Source organism: Palaemon carinicauda, chromosome 15 (assembly GCF_036898095.1).
Source record: "Palaemon carinicauda isolate YSFRI2023 chromosome 15, ASM3689809v2, whole genome shotgun sequence".
In the NCBI taxonomy this organism is placed as follows: Eukaryota; Metazoa; Arthropoda; class Malacostraca; order Decapoda; family Palaemonidae; genus Palaemon; species Palaemon carinicauda.
The window spans coordinates 8986958-9003620 of NC_090739.1; the positions used below are offsets into that span (position 1 = coordinate 8986958).

The 16663-nt window shown below is 46.7% G+C and overlaps 1 long non-coding RNA gene across 2 annotated transcripts in view; it reads left to right on the forward strand.

Moving 5' to 3' along the window:
* LOC137654479 (uncharacterized) overlaps nt 1-16663 on the forward strand; it is a 47377-nt gene that overhangs the window by 18832 nt on the left and 11882 nt on the right. The window contains exon 2 of one of the 2 annotated variants that reach the window (XR_011046639.1): nt 400-544. This is a non-coding gene — a long non-coding RNA (uncharacterized lncRNA). The remainder of the gene's footprint in view (nt 1-399; nt 545-16663) is intronic. The other variant, XR_011046638.1, reaches the window with a different exon arrangement.

The window sequence follows — 16663 nt, forward strand, 5'->3', positions numbered from 1 at the left end:
AATACAAAAAAAAAAAAAGCAAAATTTTTAGGAATACAGAATATTAGTGTAATTCTCTTACAATTTCAGGACATCTTGTTTCTTCTTTAGTTTAGATAGTGAAGAGATGGTGTTTTGAAACTGAATTTTACTTTAGTTCTAGAACTATATTTTCTTTAATGAATCCTCTTTTATGGGCCTTGTGACAGTGTGGTATAGAGGCAGGAAACATAAAACTTTTTTTACCCCTGTGTTTTGAGAAAGTAGAAATTATATAGATAGCCTACATGGATGCTCAGCATTGTTGGACTGTTGTTTGTGAAGTAGAATTCTTGAATATTATTCCTGTACTACTGTATGACTACAGTATACTGATTATTTCCCTTTCCTTTGTTATTAATTCCATAAATATAAATACAGGAACAGTCAGCCATCCTTGGCTTAGCAACTGATGAAGGTGAAGGCCTGACATTTACTTGTGCATTCTACCAGAAAACTGACTTTGAGGAAGGATAGTCCTCTAGCAGCGATGAGGTAATGAAGTAGCTGAACCTTAATGTGGAGGGTTTGTATTTTTAGAATTTGCAATTTTTGATGTATTTTCCCCTAGGTCACATTGCTTTCATCTTTTGCATACCCTTTCTTATGAGAATTGCCAGTGTAGGGCCCCCATCCTAGGGAAGTGCCTGAATGGTTTCTACCTCCCACTTCTTGGTCCTTGAAATATTTACGTCACCAGAGCGACAACGCGTTTGTTCACAAGGCTCTAATGATTTTTCCTAATGATTGTTAAATGATTACCATGCAGTATGTCATTTACTTTAAATTACTTTAGAGATGGTTTATTCAGGTATGTTTTGTCCCCTTGTCTGATATAAGATTTTATTATTTACAACTTATAGTCCAGTGGCCTACCATTTCCTGCCTGGCCACTTTAGATTCTGTGACTACCTAGAATGTAAACAATCTAATTTATTTTGAAGTTTTCTCCTGCATGATAATTGAATTATAGAATTTTATGTAGTGATTTTATTAATTTGTTAATGTTAGTCAGGTAGCTGCATTTCTTGTCAGTAATGTTTTTGTCTTGTAAAATACACATTGTTTTTAAACGTCTGACTTAGCCGGTGGATATATATATAGCTTACATCCCTGACATCACGGCAGAAAATTCAAAACTCGCGGCAATCGTAAATTGGGTAGCTAGGTGTACTACTAGCGCCACCACTCGCCAGGTACCTGGAACCATTCCATTAGTCCTCAGATCTTCCCTGCCGCCATTGCTGGCGACATCATTGGAACATTTGCTCGTCTTAACCTTCGATTTTTGCAGCATCTTTGATGAAGTACTTGTTTTTTGGTTAATTGGCTTTCGCTTGATTGGATTTACTTAGGGATTTTCTTGAACCTCTTTTGATTTGATTTGTTTTTGACCTTTGCTTGATTGATCTCTCTCTGGAATTTTCCAAAATGGCTGACCCTTCCCCAGTTTATAGAAAGTATGTGAAAGGCTGTAAAACCCGCCTTCCTAAAGCCTCTATCGATCCTCACTCTATTTGCATTAAATGTAGAGGTGAAACTTGTTCTTTAATGGATCGATGTGATGAATGTTTGTTGTTATCTGAAAGTGAGTGGCTCAATTTCGATCGATACACTTGTAAGTTAGAGAGAGATAGGGTTAGAAGAAGCTCTTCTCGATCTAGAGAATTTTCCTCTCCCCGTGTCCCTGAACCTATTCCTTCCCCTGTAGTGGTAGTTCATGAACCTACTGTTACCGCTGAACCCTCACTTAAGGATATGATGAGTGCTATACAAGCCCTTGGAGTGAGGGTTGAGTCGCTTGCTACGGACGGGAACCAACTTATGTCCGACGTGAATATGCTTAAGAGTGCCAGTGTAAGTGCCAAAAGTACGGGGAATGTGTTCAGTGCTGTGGAAGGTGCGTCTGTACGTACATATCGTTCACCTAGCTTAAGACCTCTTTCAAGCTCCCCAACCCCTGGGAGAAGGAATGTCGAGCGGCAAAAGGGAACGAGAGGCGTAACCATACGAGCAGACGTCCCCTCGAGTGTTTCTGTTGACGTTTCACGAAACACTCGCCCTCACCATGGGAAAGGTGAGGCTAAGTTTACTTCATTTCGGATGACGCTTTGATTAACAAAAAATATAATCGCGACTGGCGTCAAGTTTCAAGACCTCTCACGAGGAAAATGAGGTCAATTGATCTAAGTCATTTATCGCCTCAAAGGCCTGGCTGTAGCCATTGGAGCAGTCCAGAACGTTTGCCTTCTTCTGAAGAAGGCTCTCCTGCCAAACATCCTCTTAGAATGTCTGGTTCGGACAAGCTTCCAGCGATTGCGATGCAAGTTCCTGGATCTGTTGTGTCGTCTGGACGTTCCAGACATGACGCGAGTGAGCAAGGAGGAGAATTTATCGCTGACGTTTCGGTCATAACTTTGCCACAAGTTGACCCTAAATTAAGTCTTTTACAAGACATGCAGCTTAAACTTTCATCTATTATGCAATCTTATCAACGAGTTCCTGAGGGTCGTGAAACTTTGCAAGCTGATCGTCGTAACTCGGTTAAGCTTGATCTGAAACGTCAAGCTTCAAAACGTAAAGCTGAACGTCAAGCTGACGTTTTGCCTGAGAATGTCGTTCGCCAAGCAGTCAAACGTGACGCTGAACGTCAGGTTAAATGTGACGTCGATCGTCAACCAAGTCAAGTTAGACGTGACGTCGAACTTCAAGCTGATCTTGCTAACAATCGACAAGTTGATAGTGGATGTCAAGCTGGCGCACACGGCGCTCAACGTCTAGTTCGCGGACAGGCGCGCAAAGACGTCCTTATTCCAGCTGAAGTTTTGTCGGAAGAAAAGGTTGATTTTCCTCTTTCTGCAGCTGAATCTTTAGAAGACTTATCGGAGGAAGAAGAGCCTAAGACTGCACAGCATTCCTTAGACCTTAAGAAGATTATGAAAGTGTTCACGGAAGAATTTCTTAGTCACTTTGTGCCTGTTGCTCCACACACTCCCCCTTCAGAGTTCACCTGGGGAACAGCAACTCAAGCTCCTATTTTTACTAAGGTGGTGCTTTTGAGATCTTCTAAGAGAGCTTTAAGATTATTGGGAGACTGGATGCAGTCAAAGAGGAATCTAGGCAAGTCGGCCTTTTCATTCCCTCCTGCTAGACTAGCTTCTAGGTCGAGTGTATGGTATGAGACGAGAAGTTCTCGGCTTGGGAGTACCTGCCTCTGCCCAGCGGGACTTCTCAAGCCTAGTAGACTCTTTTCGTCGATTAGCCATGAGACGTACTGTACTAAGATTTTCTGGACGATTTCAGAACTCGACCATCTTCTCAAGGGCGTCTTCAGAGCCTTTGAGGTTTTCAACTTTCTCGACTGGACTCTGGAGGCCTTGAGTAAGAAAGTTTCTGCCTTTAAGAATAATGAAATTATTGTTCAGATTATGTCTTGCATGGACAAGGCTGTCAGGGACGGCTCTAACGAGTTAGCAGCCCATTTTACGGCTGGAGTTCTCAAGAAAAGAGCTCAAATGTGTTCTTTCCTTTCCTTGGGTGTCACTCCTTGTCAGAGGCCTGAATTACTGTTTGCGCCGCTCTCTCATTCTCTGTTCCCACAAGATCTTGGAAAAGAGGTTGCTGCTTCCTTGGCCCAGAAAGACACCCATGACTTGGTCTCCAAGACAGCTCGGAAAGTACTTCCAACTTCTTTCTCTGGCAACAAACCAAAGGTGGATACTCCTTTGTCTAGATTCATTCCTCCCTTTCGAGGTAGACCCGTCAGTAGGGGTAGCTCCAGACCTGATGGGAGAAGAGGAAAGAGGGGAGGACCAAGATCAAGTCGAAGCAGAGTCTGACTGCTTTCGACTTCGGACAGCAGTAGGAGCCAGACTGAAGAACTTCTGGCAGGCTTGGGAGAGAAGGGGAGTGGACCAGTAATCCGTTCTTTTGCTGAAGGAGGGTTACAAGATTCCTTTCATCAAGAAACCACCTTTAGTTCAAGATCCAATAGATCTCTCTCCCAGATACCGAGAGGACTCCAAGAGACAAGCTTTGCTTCTACAAGTGTCCCTCTTGTTGGAAAAAGGGGCTGTAGAGAGGGTGCAGGACTTGCAGTCTCCGGGGTTTTACAACCGCCTCTTCCTGGTTCCGAAAAACTCGGGGGTGATGGAGACCAGTCCTAGATGTAAGCACTCTCAATGCTTTCATTCTGAAAACAAAGTTTTTGATTGAGACTTCCAAAACTGTGCTGGCAGCAGTAAGGAAAGGCGACTGGATGGTCTCTTTAGACCTTCAGGACGCCTATTTTCATATCCCTATACATCCGAACTTCAAACGCTACCCGAGGTTCGTTTACGGGAAGGAAGTCTTCCAGTTTCGGGCTATGTGTTTCGGCCTCAGCACTGCTCCTCTTATTTTTACAAAGCTCATGCTAAATGTAGCAATCTTCCTGCATTCGACAGGGATCAGAGCCTCCATGTATCTCGACGACTGGTTACTCGGGGCGTCTTCCTTCAATCGCTGTCTGGAGGATCTCAGATTGACATTGACATTAGCAAAGGAACTGGGTCTTTTAGTCAACACAGAGAAGTCCCAGCTGTTACCATCTCTAAAAATTCTTTATTTGGGGATGGAGATTCAGAGTCTAGTTTTTCAGGCTTTTCCATCACCCAAGAGGATAGAACAAGCCCTCCTAAAGATTCGTCTTTTTCTAGAGAAAAGAGATTGTTCTGTGAGACAGTGGATGAGTCTGCTGGGAACTCTCTCCTCTCTGGAACAGTTCATCTCCCTGGGAAGACTGAATCTCCGCCTGCTTCAATTTCACCTTAATCACTATTGGGACAAGGAGAAAGGCTTAGAGACAGAAAGTATTCCACTTCCAGAGTCTGTCAAAAGTTGCCTACAGTGGTGGAACGACACAACCAAACTTCAGGAGGGCCTCTCGCTAGAGCGAAGGAGCCCAGACCTTGTGTTGTGTTCCGATGCTTCGGACTCAGGGTGGGGAGCAACACTGGGCAAACAGGAGTGTTCGAGTCTGTGGACAAAAGATCAAGAGAGCCTCCACATCAACCAGAAGGAGCTTTTAGCAGTCCCATTGGCTCTTCAAGGTTTCGAAATCTTGATTCTCAACAAAGTAGTACAAGTAAACACAGACAACACCACAGCGTTGGCCTACATTTCCAAACAAGGCGGGACCCACTCGAAGTCCCTTTACGAGACTGCAAGGGAACTTCTAGTTTGGGCGAAGGAAAGGAACATCACCTTACTCACAAGGTTCATCCAAGGAGAAAAGAATGTGATGGCAGACAGCCTCAGCAGAAGAAACCAAGTCATTCCTATGGAATGGACGCTGCATCAGGAGGTTTGCAAGAAACTTTGGCGGTTTTGGGGTCGTCCGTCCATAGACCTGTTTGCAACCTCGAGAACGAAGAGGCTTCAAATGTACTGCTCTCCAGAACCAGATCTGGAAGCAGTCCACATCGACGCTTTCTTCCTGGACTGGTCTCATCAGAATTTGTACGCATTCCCCCCCTTCAAAGTCCTGTACAAAGTCTTACAGAAGTTTGTCTCTCACGAGGGAACCAGATTGACTCTAATTGCTCCTCTATGGCCATCAAGAGAATGGTTCACCGAGGTACTTCAGTGGATGGTGGACGTACCAAGAAGCCTACCAATGCGGACGGATCTTCTCAGACAACCGCACTTGAAAAGGTTCCATCAAAACCTCCAAGCTCTATATCTAACTGCCTTCAGACTATCGAGAAACTCGCTAGAGCTAGAGGCTTTTCGAAGGAGGCAGCTAAAGCTATCGCTAGAGCAAGGAGGACCTCTACCATCAGGGTCTACCAGTCCAAATGGGAGGTTTTTCAAGATTGGTGCAAAATCAACTCGATTTCCTCAGTACCTCTCTGACCCAAATCGCTGACTTCCTTTTACACCTTAGGAGAAAACGCAAGTTTTCCTCCTCTGCCATTAAAGGTTATAGGAGCATGTTAGTGGCCGTTTTCAGGCACAGAAACTTAGACCTCTCTAACAACAAAGACCTTCAAGATCTTCTCAAGTCATTTGAAACTTCTAAGGAGCATCAACTAGAATCACCAGCTTGGAACCTGGATGTTGTCCTGAAGTTCCTTATGAGTGATAGGTTTGAGCCCTTACACTTAGCCTCTTTTAAAGATCTCACCTTAAAGATGCTCTTCTTAGTAAGTCTGGCAACAGCCAAGAGAGTCAGTGAAGTGCATGCCTTTAGCAAAAATATTGACTTTAGTAATAGTAAGACTATATGCTCCTTACAGCTTGGTTTCCTGGCCAAGAATGAGCGTCCTTCCCATCCATGGCCGAAGTCTTTCGAGATTCCAAACTTTTCAGATGTGGTTGGTGAAGAAATGGAAAAGGTCCTGTGCCCTGTTAGAGCACTTGAATTTTATCTAGACAAAACTAAAAAATTATGAGGCAAGTCTGAAGCTCTATGGTGTTCGGTCCAGAAGCCCTTCTTACCGATGTCAAAGAACGCCTTATCTTATTTTATCAGGCTCTTGATTAGAGAGGCTCTCACTAACTGTGGTGAGACAGATTATAAACTGCTGAAAGTGAAGACACACGAAGTCAGCTGTGGCAACTTTGGTGGCTTTCAAGCAAAATCGATCCTTACGAAGCATTATGGACGCAACCTTTTGGAGGAGTAAATCTGTGTTCGCTTCACATTATTTAAAACATGTCCAGACTCTTTACGAGGACTGCTACACTTTTGGACCATTCATAGCAGTGAGTGCAGTAGTGGGTGAAAGCTCTACCACTACATTCCCCTAATCCTAATACCTTTTTTCTTCTCTTGAAACTTTTGTATTTTTGGTTGTTTGTGGAGACTGGTCGACAGTCTTCCGCAATCATTGATTTTAGGAGGTGGTCAAACTTGTTTCTTGAGAGCGCCCAGAACAAGGGTATTGGTTGAGGTCCTGTCATAGTGAGGTATTTACACTGTTTTGACAGCTCCTAGAGGTCTTTCAGCCCCCCTGAGTGGATCGCTGGATTTCATAAGGACAGCTAACTAATGCGGCAGAGAATCATAAAAGTCAGCTTCCTTATCAGGTACGAACCCTTAAGTTTGTTTCTTATGAAACTCTTGAGTAATATTCCAATAATGTTTTAGCTGATCTCTAACCCTCCACCAAGGGTGTCAATCAGCTATATATATATCCACCGGCTAAGTCAGATGTTTAAAAATTATATTTTCATTATAAAATAAATTTTTGAACATACTTACCTGGTGGACATAAATAATTATACTCCCTCCCGTCCTCCCCTCTAGAGACCTATGGGCATGGAAGATCTGAGGACTCCTGGAATGGTTCCAGGTACCTGGCGAGTGGTGGCGCTAGTAGTACACTTAGCCAAGGTCTATAGATATAAAAGGTCTTCTCAGGCCACCTTAGTGCGCAGGTAGCCGGATGGTGGGAGTCGGGTCGGTGAGAGCGATGACGTCACTCAGACTGAACCGTGGCTGAGTAAGCTGTGGAACTTCCATAAGAAAATAAAGGAACCATGCTTTCTGCTTTGTATTTTTCAATCTTTTCGAAGATTTATATTTTATTCTTTTAGGATAATAAAAGTAAGATTACAAATACATAACTGTATTACACTCAAACAACCAAATAAATATCTGATGATGTAAATAACTGAAATTTGTCGAGCAACAGAGTTTAAATTCATAAAATAAATAATGATATATACACAATATATATTTCAGTTATGTTCTATATCACGTTGCGAGCTTTTTCATTTTATTCTGCGCTTTTCTTGATGAACTAATATTCCTATTTAAAACACGAATTCTAAAAAAATGTACGACATCTAACAAAAAATTTAATCACTTCGTATGGTAATGGGATATCATTGCTTTTAAAACACTCGCTAATTAAATCAGTCAATTTATCCGTCGCTCCTTTTCCAGGTTTTAGATACTTTTCCCCATGATGACAAACATTTTTTCCATCGTTTTTAAATGCACCAAAAATTCTTCGCTTGGTTGCATTAGTTTTCCATCTCTTTCACTTATGGCACCAATCCACGTGCCATCTCCCTTCGTCGCTGCAGTTCCAAGGAATTCATATTCAGGAAACTTACGAGCTATATAACCACCTACGTTTTGTAAGCCTCCATCTTCCATCGCTTTCCCTAATGCTTCTTTTTCAGTGTCAAATTCTACATATTCATCATTTTGCAAATCATTAACAAATTCCCCTGGCAAACAAAACAGCATTGCCGATAGACTCAGCTCTTTTTGAATAGAAGATTCTTCATCTACAAAGGATGCGCTTTGTTCAACAGGAAAACTGGAAAATGAGCCTGACGTCATCATATCACTATTGCAACTTTCAACGTTGCAGTTTGATCCCAACAGTTTGCTGTCTTTTCCTAGAATGTGGGCTCTGACTCGGTGCTTAAATGTGACGGGTGATGGGTGTTGATGGCATGCACCCATCTGTCTTATGCAGCCAAAAAAGTGTTCAAGACCATCTTGATTTAGCCTATAAGTAAGAATATATGATGTATCAAATTTAGCTTTGACCATTTTCAGCAGGTTCATTAGAGAATTGCACGATATAATTAAGCCTTTTTGGAAAGGATAGAGCCTATTGCTTTTAATTACTTTCATTTCTTTAGATACTCGAATCATATCTTGCAACGTTTTATTTTGTAGGTCCAGATTCATCCCATAGGCATTTCTTGATGGCTTCCTATCACGAGGTACTCAAGAATTGAATAAATCGAACCAGGTATCTACAAGATACGTATATAAACTGAGTTGTGGTTTCCCAATGCTTATCTTCAAGCAGACCTTTGTTACTGAAGTACTTATATGTAGTTTCGGACAGTAATTGCACCGCTAGTTTAACATTCATGCGTTGCATACCCATAACATTGATGTGCTTTTCAGAGAGTATTTGCTGTCCATAGATCACTTTTGTTTTTCATAATTAACTCCCTGACTGAACCACTAAGAGCAAACCTATCTCCCGACAGTACAAATCCATGATCAAGAAAATTATTCCGAATGAGTTTTATTAGGTGCGGTGGATCGGCAAACACATGTATTTCTCTGTTATCATCTACCGGGTTAACAAATGCAGAATTGTCTATATCAATGCCTAAGGAATTCCACAAACTGATATTTGTTGATCCTAAGTCACTAACCATGGCTACTACAGGAAACCCAGCTTTCTCAACCCGAATAATCAATTTAAAAAGGAGATCTTTTTTCATGTTAGTGTCGAAATTATAATAAATAATTTGTTTCCAGGAAGTCGTAAGTCCTCTGATCATTGCGCATTGTACTTTGGATTTAGGATTATACAAAGTGTCCGCGCCTTTATCGTAACTCCAAATTTGTGCAACACTGCACTCGTCAAATGAAATTACGCACAGACACTCGTGTTCCAGCATTGACTCCGATTTTATTTTCAATAAGTGGATTACCGATTCCAAAATGCCAGGTTCTACAGCTATCTTACTTGACCAGCGATATAAAGTTGATAAAGAAGGTAAAGGTAATTTCCACTCTTCTCTTAAAAACTTATAAGCTTTTGGACTCAAACTGCGTAACGTTAAGGCTTTGCTGATATCATCGTCTTCCCAAGTATTAATATTACTTCCAGTGACAAGACATGCTACTTGTTTGGGTGAAAAGTATTTCTTTAAATTAGCTTTCACTACAGCAGTTGCTAATGCATACATCTCATTAAACTTAACGTACATCGCTGTTTTCTCTTTTTCCAGTTTTCCTTTTCTTTTTCCCACTTGACCTTATTATCCAACCATTTAGCTTTTTCATTTTCCCATTTAGCCCTTTCAGTAGCAAAATAGCTTTCTTTAACTTCCCACTGCTCTTTTTCACATTTCCACTTTACCTCATATTCTTCCCACTTCCGTTTGATATCATCTCTCTCCTTCTCCAGTTGCTCAATTATACGTTGCAAATCTTCAATCGTGGGCACCGATTGGATTTTTTTTATACAAAAATCTTCCCTGTTTCGTCTTGCTCTTGACTAAGGATTTCATCTACAAGTCGTTTTTGTCCTCTTTTTTTCGGCTCTTACCATCCTGGACGTATCTGATTAAAATCAAAATTGAATTACTGTATTCAAAAGATGGACTTGTATAGAGAACAATGCGATTAGAATTTTCTGACATTATTGAATATGTAAAAATCTGAACTAAAATTTATGAATGGTACTTTTTCACAGTGAAATGGAATATAAGAAATTTTTTTTTTTTTTTTTTAACTATATATGAGGAAAACAACTGATTCCGCGATTTCCAGATTACTGGTGAATAATAAAGAGGATATACAATAATTATAATCTATGTAAGTTGATTACAGCGTCATTTATATCTTAATGTTTAACCAACAATACGCGATACTGGTTTCTTACCTTGTGATGCATGTGAATGTCCAGTTGTAGGTAAATGCATCGTCGGTACAGATCCTTTCTTTATTCTGATGAGAGATCGAGGCACTGGTTGATTCAGCAATTCATACATTAAATTCCTTTCAAATGCATCAGCTTCAAAGTGTTTACTACATATCTGAGCGTTTTCCCCATTAATAAGATCGTCTCGTTTGCACAGCTGAATCCACGTTTTCCTTGTGATGATGTCCTTAGGGAATTTATGAAAAGTGAGATCCTTACTTTTTCCTCTATATGAGAAGCACCCGAAAACTGCACAATTACTGGGCATTTTGTTATATATAAAACAGCTTTGATCAGCAAGGCGGAAGTGTACACCACGTTTGCTTGTAAACAACTGCCTGGTCAAGGGGTGATCGACCTTTGGTATGCTTGGGTGAATCTAGTCTATGACCTTGGCCGCACCTATAGGTCCTGCCTACGTCACAGTCTGTACCTGCGCAGAAGACTCATATTTTTGGTCGGGGTTGAGAAGACCTCCTTAATCTATAGACCTTGCACTTAGCTACCCAATCTACGATTGCCGCGAGTTTTGAATTTTCTGCCGTGACGTCAGGGACGTAAGCTATATATATATCCACCGGGTAACTATGTTCAAAAATTTATTTGTTCCGTAACCGAAATACAAACCATGCTATTTAAATAGGGTATTACTTTCGGCGTAGCTGAAATGACGAGCCATTAGAATTTTAACGAGGGTTTACTACCCCCTCGCTAGTTAGCGAGGGGGTAGGGGAGGGGTAGCTAGCTACCCCTCCCCCCCCTCACACACTGGTGACTAGCTCACTTTGCTTTTAGCTCGGGTGATGAACTGACGTGTCTGCTCCCACCCTCGCTTATTGACAGCCTTTGATCTTGTTTTGCTTTTTCTTTTCAGTGTGCTTGGAAGTTGGCCTGTACTATGCGGAAGTGCCCCAGATTACCTGACCGCCCTCGTGGTACATATATGTCGGCGGTCGAAACGGACCCTCACACCTTATGTCCGTTTTGCAGGGGCCAACGATGTGATAGAGACAAAGTGTGTAGGGAGTGGTCTACCTCCCAGTGGGAGAGGTTTTCCCGGCGCCGAAAGAAGAAGTCCAAGCGGGATCTTTCTCCTTCGAGGATCTCGTTGAAGAAGGAAATTTCCAAGGACACTTCTTTCTTAGCCCGAACCTCCTCCGAAGCTCCCACTCGATCGGTCTCTTCCAAGAGGCCGTCGAGTGGTAGCGTAGGCCGTACTTGTTGACCGACCTCGGGGTTCGGGAGAGGGAGTTGCCTCCCATAGTGAGGCAGCTCCTCCTCCTCCGGGGGAGGATTTGCTAATGATGATTTGTTGCAGCTTTGGGCTTCCTTGGGGCTTAAAGGTTCGCCCTCCAGGGAAGCAATGTTTGACATAATCAGGTTGGGAGCTGCTGTCAAACAGTCGCCGGCGATAGCGGAGGTTGACCCTCTGTCTATCGTCGACGTTGTTGTGGCAGAGGCTTCCGACGAGTTAGGTCAAACCTCTTGCCTTGGGTGCTGATGTTGCTGAAGGCTTAGTTCCCCCCTCCGAACATCCTTCGAGGGAGGAGCTAAGTCCAACGGTCTCTCCTGCAGGTGATTCACCCCCTTGGGGGAGTTCACTAACAGAGACTCCTCTTCGGAGGACTGATGATGGTCTGCCTGCTGCCCCCAGAGGACGTATCCGACGTAAGGCTCGTCTTCCTCTTTGCCGTAGAGGCCTTCCTTCTCCCCACAAGGAAGTTAGGCGGCGCCTCTTCGGTTCCTCGCCCTCGCAGTCCCCCCGCAGAGGATTCTCCTCGCTGTGCATTGACCGTTGCAGCTGCATCCCTGGACCTCTCTGCAGATCGTTCGCGATCTCCTTCGCCTGCCAGACCTGCTGACCTTCCTTCTCCGTTCCTGGTTGCTGACGCGCTGTGGGCGCCCACGCACCCCGTTATCCAATGGGCACCGGTCCCTTCGGGGCAAAAGGGGCTTTCTCACATTGTGAGCAATTCCCTTAAGTGCCAGGTATCCCCTGTGCGCTCACGCGCAATTGCGCGCAAGCGCTCTCCTGTTCCTGAGACGACGATCCAGAAACATCCTGTGCCAGGGATAACGCGCCAGCGATCTCCTGCTGCAGAGTCGACGCGCCAGCGCTCTCCTGCTCGCCATCGATCTCCTGCTCGCCAGCGCTCACCTGCGCGCCAGCAATCTCCTGTACGCCAGCTATCTTCTCCTCGCCAGCGCACATCTGCGCGCCCTGATCCTGATACGCGCCACGCGCGCCCACGATCTCCAGCTCGCCAGCGATCTTCACCTGCGCACCAGCGCGCACCTGCCCACCATCGCTCGCGCCTCTACGCCCACGATCTCCGGATCTGGGCGCAGGAGGGAAGAATAGTCTTTCGCCTTCTCGTCAGCGATCTCCTGCGCGCCCTCGGAACTCGCCCACTCGTTAGCTCTCGCCTGCGCACCATCGCGCGCAGTAACCTTCGCGCGCACATGTTCCAGCCCTTACTGTGCGCTCTTCTAGAGGCCTCCTAGATCCTGTGCGCCCACGCGCCCACGCGCCCACGAGCAGTCACCTGCGCGCAACTACGCTTGCTGGTCCTATTGCGCGCCCTCTGCCTTCGCCAGATTGCGCACCTGCGTGCCACCTATCTTCTGCGCGCCATCGCTCCCAGCACGCCCACGAGCCTGCTCGCCATAGATCGCCTGTGCGCCCGCGCGAACCCTCACCTGCGCGCCCTATGCGCCATCGCTTGCCTGCACGCCATCGCTCGCCTGCGCGCCATCGCTCTCCTGTTCGCCAGCACTCGCCCGCACGCGCCTTTCCCCGCCCGCCCACGCGTGCCCTCGCCCGCCCACGCGTGCCCTCGCCCGCCCACGCGTGCCCTCGCCCGCCCACGCGTGCCCTCGCCCGCCCACGCGTGCCCTCGCCCGCCCACGCGTGCCCTCGCCCGCCCACGCGTGCCCTCGCCCGCGCGCCCACGCGCGCCCTCGCCCGCGCGCCCATGCACGCCCGCGCCTTCATCTCTACGCGCACGTGCGCGAACCTGGAATTATTCCATCGCGCAAGCTCCAGCGCAATTCCCACCGGGTTTCACAGCGCAAGACTTAAGGAACGAGAGCAACCAGGTCGTCTTCTTTACGTCTCCCCCCCCCCCCCCCCCGCAAGCGCAGATCAGCGCGCTCGCAGGAGGAGGGGAGGTCTTCAGATAGGTCCAGGAACCAATCTTCTTCCCTTTCTTTTCAGGCAGGCCCCATTGTAGTGTCTACTCCGAAGGATCGCCCGATCCCCTTCCCTCCAGAGGGAGTCTGACACTGCGTCTGTCAGTAAGCAGCCATGGTTTGGGTCCCTTATCAGAGCTGTCGTCCAGGCTGTTAAGCCTGCCTTCTCTGAGTTGGGTCTCAAACCAAGGGCAGCTCCGACCCCACTGAAGAGGAAGAGAGGAGTAGAGGTCGTGATCACTTCTCCCAGGGTCAAGCTTGCTCCTACGAAATCCGTCAGGAAGGCTCCTTCCCCCCCTCAGACTTTCTCTCCATCTCCTGTGGACGAAGATTTTCCGTCCTCAGGGGAGTCTACCGAGGTGAGGCATTCTCCCATCGCACCAATGTATGAAACCCCACCTCGAGCAGGAGAATCGTCCCGAGTTGGGGCGGAGAAGAGCCCTCAGACTTCGTTATTGGAGTACTGTATCTCTCCTAGGAGGGAACCTAAGGACTCTTAAGACCATCCCTAAGTCGTCTTCCAGGATTCGACCGGAGCCAACGAGACCCGTGGAGAACGTCCACGTGTCCCCCCAAGTAGAGCCTTTGGGGACGGGAGACTTTGCTGCCAGTTCTCCAGGGGGAGAGCAACAGGAGTTTGAGCATGCCTTCTGGCAGGTCCTGACCCTGATGAGGCATCTCAACGGCTTCCTGGTCCTGAACCGAGTCTTTGGCACTCAGAAACCCGCTAAGGCTAGTGCGGCTTTGCCCTGGTCCCAAGGGGTGAACAGTGCCAGGGATAAGGTTGAGGGCCAGGTCTCCGAGCTCGCCTTCTCCAGCCGTTCCACTGCTGGCAACAAGCTCCTCCCTCCTCCTCGTATCCACCAGAGGAGTTACTTTGAGATCATTGAGGAGTCTTGCTTAGCTCTTCCTTTGCACCACTCTGTGGAAGAGCTTACCAAGGCAGTCCCTCTTGAGAGACACTCTAGCCGGCAAGTGACTTTCTCGGCGACAGAGATCCTAAGCCAGGAGAAGGATGCGAAGTGTGCCATGCAGGCTACTTCGTGGCTGGACGTCTGGTTGGGGTCTCTTGGCATCCTGCTGCGATCCGAGGATCTGTCTAAGGAGAGCACCCGGAAAGCCCTGGAGACCTTTATCCTTTCGGGCACCCGCACCATTGAGTTTCTGGTCCACCAAGTCTCAAACTTGTGGGCCAATTCGATCTTGAAACGACGTGATGCGGTGGCGGAAAGGTTCAATTCGAAGGTCCCGGCCGTCGAAGTCAGCAGGCTCAGACATTCTTCCCTTTTGGGAAAGAGTCTGTTTGAGCCCAAAGATGTGGAACAGGCAACTGAGAGGTGGAGGAAATCCAATCAGGACTCTCTCCTCCAAAGGGCTCTCACATCGAAGCCCTATAAACCTCCAGCACCTCAACAACCTCGCCCGTCCAAGACGACGAAACCGGCAGTGGCAGCAAAGACGACGGTGTCCAAACAGCAGCCCTTTCCTTTCAAAGACAAGAAAGGCAAAAAGTCTTCCATGGGAGGTAAAAATCCTAGAGGGAGTGGCCGAGGCCGCAAACACTAGGATTGACAGTCCCCCTGCATGTCCACCAGTGGGGGGATGCCTACAAAGTTGCGCAATCAGGTGGCAGCAACTCGGTGCCGATTCCTGGATGATTTCCGTAATCAGTCAGGGATATCGCGTCCCGTTCACAACATCTCTACCTCCCCTGACAGCGAATCCAGTGTCGTTGAGCTCCTATGCCATGGGATCAGCAAAGGGGCTATCCCTACGGGCAGAAGTTGAGACCATGTTAAAGAAGGATGCTCTTCAAGAGGTCGTCGACGGTTCCCCAGGCTTCTTCAGTCGACTCTTTCTTGTAAAGAAGGCATCTGGAGGCTGGAGACCAGGCATCTACCTCTCAGCTCTGAACAGGTTTGTCAAACAAATACCGTTCAGCATGGAGACAGCAGACGCGGTCAGACTTGCAGTGAGACCACAAGACTTCATGTGTACACTGGATCTGAAGGACGCGTACTTCCAGATCCCAGTCCATCTGTCTTCAAGGAAGTACTTAAGATTCAGCCTAGACAACAATATCTACCAGTTCAAGGTGCTGTGTTTCGGTCTCTCCACAGCACCTCAGGTATTCACCAGTGTTTTCACCCTGATTTCTTCGTGGGCACACAGGATCGGTATCTGTCTCCTCCGCTATCTGGACGACTGGCTGATCCTGGCTGACTCGGAGTCGACCCTTCTTCGACACCGGGACAAGCTTCTGGGACTTTGCCAAGATCTAGGGATCATGGTAAATCTCGAGAAGTCTTCTCTGCTTCCAACTCAACGACTGGTATATCTAGTCATGATCTTGGACACCAATCTCCACAAAGCCTTTCCATTGGACGACAGGATAGCAAGGCTGAGGAGGGTCGCAGATCCTTTCCTCAGACGAGAAGAACTCCTAGCCCAATCGTGGTTACGTCTCCTCGGTCACCTTTCTTCTCTGGCCCGTCTAGTTCCAAATGGTTGTCTCAGGATGAGATCCCTGCAATGGCGGCTCAAGTTCCGGTGGAATCAAGGACACGATTCCCCGGATGTCTTGGTCCCTATGGGTCCTGCGGAACGGACGGACCTTTGGTGGTGGGTGACAGACGAAAACCTACGATAGGGAGTGGTTCTTCTCTTCCTCCCCCCCGGAATTGATGCTGTTCTCGGACGCCTCAAAAGAAGGGGGGCGGGGGGGGGGGGGGGGGGCGCCATGTTCTGAACCACAGGACCTCAGGCCTATGGTCAGAATCAGAAAAGTGCCTCCACATAACCTGCTAGAAATAGAGGCCGTATATCTGGCACTTCAGCAGTTCCAATAGTACCTGGCGGGTCACTCCGTGGTGGTGATGAGCGACAACACCACGGTAGTGGCTTACATCAACAAGCAGGGAGGTACCTTTTCAGAACAGCTATCCCATCTTGCAGTAGAGATACTGAGATGGACCGAAGTCCACTCGATTCCACTATCA